General features: G+C 47.6%; 1 pseudogene; it reads left to right on the forward strand.

Moving 5' to 3' along the window:
• The first annotated feature begins 1,044 nt into the window (after positions 1-1,044).
• LOC144671779 (monocarboxylate transporter 13-like) lies at positions 1,045-6,359 on the forward strand (annotated as a pseudogene).
• Positions 6,360-7,044: the final 685 nt, after the last annotated feature.

Raw genomic sequence — 7,044 nt, forward strand, 5'->3', positions numbered from 1 at the left:
ATGAGTGCAGTTCCAACAATACTCAAGAAGCTTGACACCATCCAGAACAAAGCAACCCACTTGATTGGGACCCTTTCCACAAACATTTACTCCCTCTGTCACAGATGCACAGTAGCAGCAGTGTGCACGATCTCCAAGATGCACTGCAGGAACTCACCAAGCCTCCATAGACAGCACCTTCCAAACCCACGCCCACTACCATCTAGAAGGACAAGGGCAGCAGATACATGGGAACACCACCACCTGGAAGTTCCCCCCTAAGCCACACACCATCCTGACTTAGAAATATATCACTGTTTCTTCATTGTTGCTGGGTCAAAATCCTGGAACTCCCTCCCTAACAGCACTGTGGGTGTACCTACACCACAGTGACTGCAGAGGTTCAAGATGGCAGCTCATCACCATCTTCTCAAGGGGCAATTAGAGATGGGCAATACATGCTGGCCGAGCCAGCAATGCCCACATCCCTTGAATAAATGAAAAAAAGTCTCAGGATAAGGAGTTCAGCCATTTAGGACTGAACTGAGGAGAAATTTCCTCACTCAAAGTGTGGTGAATCATTGAAATTCCCTGCTGTGGATTGTCAGAACATATGAAGACCAGGACTCATTGAGTTTTGAAAGCTCAGGGAATCAGGGATTATGGGGACAGCTCAGGAAAGTGGAGTTAAGATAGAAGGTCAGCCATGATCAGGTCAGAAGGGCCGAATGGCCTACTCATGCTCCCATTTATGTCATTCATTCCCCTTTGCAGGATCAGGTGGTCACAGAGTAATGGCTACTGTGTTTCCCACAATTCCATGGGGCTGGGAAAGGCCTCTATCAGTGACACGGACCGCGCTGCACTCGGAGGGAGAACCCGCCACACATGCGCAGCTCCACCACCCGCATTATCCGAGCTACTTTTTAATTTTTAAATTATTATTAACTTCCTGGCCGGTCATACTTACAGTTCCCGCTCGATTCTGAAGAGTCGCTTCGTCCTTTCGCCATTCGATTTAAAATAAACGGGAGGAGGATGAGGAGGCGGTGACGTCACGCCAACATGGCGGCCGCCGGTGTCCAGAATTCGACAAAGAGCAGCGGCGGGTCTGGGAGTGGGCAAGAGATGACCCTGGGAGGACCAGTGGGCGAGGAGGGCCTGAGGAAAGTTAGAGCGGCTCGTAGCTGATAGGAGGGGAAACAGCAGCAGGAACTCTTCCCAAAGGCCTGTTCAGTTGTTTGGGACCTTGGGAAACTCTTCAAATATAAACTTCAGCTTCTAAATTCACCACCAACAACAACCATTCAGTCTGCAGAGCAGTTTCACTCTCATTCCCAGTCTATATCCCATCTTTTTCACATCAGCTGTGGTATGAGATACTTAATACCTTTATATATTAACACAAAACCTAATAATGTCAAATTTAATTTGTTTTGGGGTCAGACAGCAGTGAGACCATGAATTGCACTTTTACCCTGCGCTATGGTGATACATTTGCATTATCTAATTTCAGCATAAAACTCCCAAAGACATTCAACTTTGCCTGTGTTCTTCTAACGTACTCCCTGTTTGGCTAGAGTGAGTGACATTATAAAGCAGCAGCACATTTCAACTTTGAACAGAATCACTTTAACCACTCTGATGTTAACCATTCCAAAAATAATTGTGGTGTAATTTAGATTCTGTGTGTTTATTGTGTGTTGGGGAAGGGTCCCCAGAGTCAACACTGATGTGTGAAAGTGAAACCTTCCTTGACAATTGTGTTAGAGTTTTTTTTAGAGGGTTATAACTGGTAAGGTAAGTAGGGGGAACAATGAAGGAGTGCATTTGGATTTCAACTCAGCTAGTCTCTCTCTGTATCAGGGAAGCAGACCAACAGCTGAAAATGGGAATAGTTTGCAAATCTCTTCTTTTCTGGTCCAGCACAGACACGATGTGAATAAGGGCTGTAAGGATGTCAACTTAAATTCCCTGCAGTATCCAGCAGAGCGTAGATTGGTAAAGATGTGAGTGTGTGTGATTCTGGCATTATAAATCACGGGTTGGTGGTTTTCAAAAGTGTCCCAAAGGAATTGGTATCTTCATCCCCCTTTAAAGGAGGTGATGGTATAGTGGGATTGTCACTGGCTGATAATCCAAAGACCCAGGTAATGCTCTGGGGACTGGGGTTTGAATCCCACCAGAACAGATGGTGGAATTTGAATTGGTGGAATTGTAAATTTGAACTCAATTAAAAATCTGGAATTAAAAGTCTAATTTTGACCATGAAACCACATTCACTAATGTCCCTACACATGCAGCAATGTTGTTGACTCTGAAATGGCCGTGTGATTAGGGATGGGCAACAAATGCTGGCCTAGCCAACAACGCCCACGTCCCATGAACAAGTAAAACAAAAGGGAATTTCAGCCCTTTCTGGGGACTGAAGGAGTGCCCCCCAGACTCAGGATATGATCTCACCGATATGATCCTGTTGCACATGAATGGCCTATATTATTATTTCTTGCAACAATGGGTGAAAAAGTACTTCATTGACTGTAAACTCTGCTGGATAAATCGCACACACTCACTCAGAATTCACTGTGACATTTTTACAGCCTTTATTCAAATCGTGTCCACGCTGGACCAGAAAAGATGGGCTTTGCAAACTATTCCCATTTTCAGCTGTTGATCTGCAATGCTGTAGGTCACGGTGCGATTTACGCTGGAATTAGATAATGCAAATATATCACTGTAGCACAGGGTCAAAGTGCAATCGATGGTCTGACTGCTGTCTGACCCCAAAACAAATACTAAATTTGATATATTATTAGATTTTATTATATAAAAGTGTAAAGTATCCCACACCACAGTTGATGTGAAAAAGGTGGGATACAGACTGGGAATGAGAGTGAAACTACTCTGCAGACTGAATGGTCCTTGTTGTTGTTGGTGAAGTTAGAAGCTGAAGTTTATATTTGAAGAGGTTCCCAAGGCCTCAAACAACTGAAGAGTGTTCCTGTTGCTGTTTCCCTTCCTGTCCACTGGGGGCCGCGCTAACTCTCCTCAGGCCCTCCTCACCCTCTGGCCCTCCCAACTTTGAAAGGTTAAATCTGTTTCTCTCTCCACAGACGCTGCCGGACCTGCTGAGCTTTTCCAGGTATTTTTGTTTTTGTTTTGGATTTCCAGCATCTGCAGTTTTTTTGCTTTTATCTAATTAATTCATGGGCAGTTTTCTTCACCTTCAGCCTAAACCATAGAGTCAGAAAAGCTTTTGACGCATGCGCAGTTTTATGTGTATCGGGCCGGCGGAATGACGTCATTGGCCTTCAGTGGGGCAGTGCGCACGCGCAGACCGGCCACCTTGCGTTGGCAGGAGTTACAGGGTCTAGTTTTAAAACCGAACGGCCAACGGAAGAAGCGACTCTTCAGAATCGAGCGGGAACTGAACGACTGACTCAGTGAGGAGGTGAAGAATGATTTAAAAAAAAAATTTAAAAGCAACTGAGGGTGGTGCAGCTGCGCATGTGCGTTGGGTTCTCCCTCCCAGAGTTCAGCGCGGCCAGTGTCACTGATAGAAGGCTTTCCCAGCCGCGGGGCACTGTGGGAAAAGCAGCCGCCATTGCTCCATCTCCAACTGAGTCAACTGGATTGCAAGATCCAATGGCACTATTTTGAAGAGACGGGTAGTTATCCCTGCCAAATATGTACCTCTCAATCAACATCTTATTCTTATTATTGTTTGTGGGAGCTTGCTGTGTATAAATTGGCTGCCTCATTTCTTACATTGCAAAAGTTCAAAACTATCTCGGGTGGAAAGCAGTTTGGGATGTCCTGAGGTTGTGAAAGTCTCTCTTCCTGCATGCCTCCATGTCAACTCGTTCATCACCTTGTTCCCTGACACAGATCTCGCTCCAGGCCAGAATGGCCCAGCTTGTCTACAGTGAGCCACTTGATGGGGGCTGGGGCTGGATGGAGGTTCTGTCAGGATTCCTGAAAAATTGTTTGATGTTTGGAATTATCTGTTCTTTTGGAGTCTTTTTCATCCAGTTCATTCAATGCTACGAGGAGTCATTCAGCCGCGTTTCCTGGATCAGTTCAATCTTGGTGGCCACACAACAGTTTGCAAGTAAGCACTTCTTTGTCCCTTCCCTTCTCAACCTTATTTTGAAGCTGAACTCTGAACCAACAAATCTCTTATCGTGGGGCTATCTCACTGGGTAACTGGACTGTGTGGTATGACACTGAGTTACACAGATTGGCAAGTTGCCTGATCTCAGCCCAGGGTACAGTGGGGAATATTACAATTGGCCTCGGTGCTTCTAGAATAGAGAGGAGGGGAGAATCATTCCGGGCTCCTGCATTTGATTGCTACCCAATGATTCCTGTTGAAAAGTCAATGCTCGAGGAGGAAACATTTGTGTTGAGCAGTGACCTCCTCCAGCACTGACCAGCGTTCCAACAGTCACCATCTAGAAGAGCTACTGTGAAAGCTGGACTAGGTGAGCAAGGAAAGGGTTTGGTGCAGCCTGGGATACAGGCAGCAGAGTTTTGGGTGAGCTACGGTTTACAGATGGTTAAAAGTGAGCACACGCAGACAGTCCTGCCCTCTTTCCACATTGTGGTGCTCTAACATACTGAGCCCATTGAGAATCACACAAATCACATGCTTTGCATTTCTAGGTCCATTTGGCAGTCTCTGGGAAACACTGTGGAGCCCACCCTGTGGTGACGGTTGGTGGGGTTTTAGCATGCTTGGGGATGCTCACAGCCTCGTTTGGACAGAGTCTTCTGCATTTGTACCTCTCCATTGGACTGCTGACAGGTCAGTCTGATGCAGTTAAAATAAGGTTCTTGCGTTACAATGCGGCATGGTGCTGTAGGGATGTAAACATTGACCCCATCATTCGTCAACATGAGCGGGAGCTGAAAGCCAGAGATAGTGATGAGGACAGGCACTCATCTCATCCGCTTCACCTGGTTAATCAGTTCCATTTACCAAGTTCCGCTGACAGCAACTAGCTGTCTGTCAAACTTGTATCTCTCCATGCCACTGAACTGGCACCCAGTCAGTTTGTCCAAGGGGTTACTGAGTGGTTGAGATCCAGGATTGATTCCCCACTCCGCACTGGATTAGCTGATCTCAGCAATTGAGAAGGGGGTTAGGGACAGGGCGAAAGGGTTTAATCATGATGCTCTAGTCATTATAAAGTGTGGACCAGTCTGATAGAGCAGCCAGCCCTGCCTGTATATTTTGCATGCTTTACCCTTTTGGTAAACCAGGGAATACCCCCACTCCCCCTCCACCCCACACATCCAGCAGATCAGCGACTATTAGATTGTATCTAATCTTTTACGACACATGCTATACAACAGCACCAATGTAGTATGTCCATCGTCTATAATAAGTAGATGGGATTGTGGAATTCAAAACACAAACAGATCTTATTGAATGGCGGAGCAGGCTTGAGGGGCCGAATGGCCTACTTCTGCTCCTATTTCATATGTTTGACTGTTCGTATAATAGACGCACCTTTTGGACAAGATGCTTCACTGTCCCTCGTTTTGCTCTGTAGGTTTTGGCTGGGCTTTAGTCTTCACCCCGACAATGGCCACAATCTCCAGGTACTTCAAGAGGCGCAGGGCTTTGGCGACCGGATTGGCCTTTACCGGAGTGGGAATCGCGTCGTTCTTCTTCACCCTGGTGTTTCAGTTCCTGATCGACGAGTATGGGTGGCGCGGGGCCCTCCAGGTGGTGTCTGCAGTGATGTTGAACCTCTGTGTGTGTGCGGCCCTGCTCAGGCCCATCGCACTCCATGAGGACCTTCGCGTTACCTGATGGTGGAAGGAGAAGCCCCGAGTGTTGGGGGAAAGTGACCTCCGCCTTCGATTTGACCCTCTTCCTGCACCGGGGCTTTGTGGTGTACAGTTTGGCAGTAACCCTGATGACCGCTGGCTACTTTGTCCCCTACATCCACCTGATGGCCCACGGGAAGAACCTGGGACTGAGCGATTACAGAGCTGCCTTCCTCATGTCTTTCACCGCCATCTGCGAGACCATCGCTCGCCTGCTTTCCGGCTGGTTGGCTGATCTCAAGCTGATTGGGAAAATCCACACGCTATTCGCCTGGAGCGTTCTCACTGGAGTCAGCCTTCTGCTCATTCCCGTGGGGCACACCTACTCCAGCCTAATGGGCCTCAGTCTCTTTTATGGCTTCTGTTCTGGTGGCCTTGCTCCGCTCTTCTTCTCCACTCTCCCAGATATCGTAGGAATTGGACGGATTCTCAATGCAACAGGGCTCTTTATGAGGTTAATGAGTATTGGAAGTCTACTTGGGCCTCCCCTATCGGGTAATGCGGGTTACTACCTCTGGGATAGATATGATTGCAGTAGATAAAGTCTTGAAGAAACAATGAGAGAGGAAGGATGTGGCAAATGGTGGCAATTGATGATAAAGTTGTACATCAGTTAATGTAAGAAATTGGTAATGTTCACTAGGGTGAGATAACTGATGGTAACAGATGGTAAACCTACACACTGATAGCCCAGCGAGAGCCAGTTCCTTTAGGAGCTCCCCCACCTCCTTTTCTTTCGATATTTCTGAAATGTCAAGTACACCTGAATATACAGTCCCAGCCTTGGTCACTTTGCAACCACGGGCCGAACTCAATGGTCACAGCCGGGAGGATTGCTGGAATCTGAGTGGGAAACCCGCCGTGGCTATTTCTGGGAGAGGTTTTGGGATTAAGTCCCGATCGAGTCCCTACTTCATCTGCTTCGGGCTTTCCAGCTTCTGAGCGGAATTTCCCACTGGGAATCCTGCTGTGAGGTGATGTCCCGTCTCCGGGAGTTGCTGGCCAATCAGAAACTGGCAGCTCTCCAGGACTAGACAGCACCACCAGGAGCGGTGGCCACTGCCGGGACTGCAGCACGGCCGACAACAGGAAGCAACGCTGAAGCCCCTCCCCTGAGAGTGTTTGATGGGGACAGTGTAGAGGGAGCTTTACTCTGTATCTAACCCCGTGCTGTACCTGCCCTGGGAGTGTTTGATGGGGACAGTGTAGAAGGAGGTTTACTCTGTA

This window comes from Cetorhinus maximus, chromosome 34 (assembly GCF_964194155.1).
Source record: "Cetorhinus maximus chromosome 34, sCetMax3.hap1.1, whole genome shotgun sequence".
In the NCBI taxonomy this organism is placed as follows: domain Eukaryota; kingdom Metazoa; phylum Chordata; class Chondrichthyes; order Lamniformes; family Cetorhinidae; genus Cetorhinus; species Cetorhinus maximus.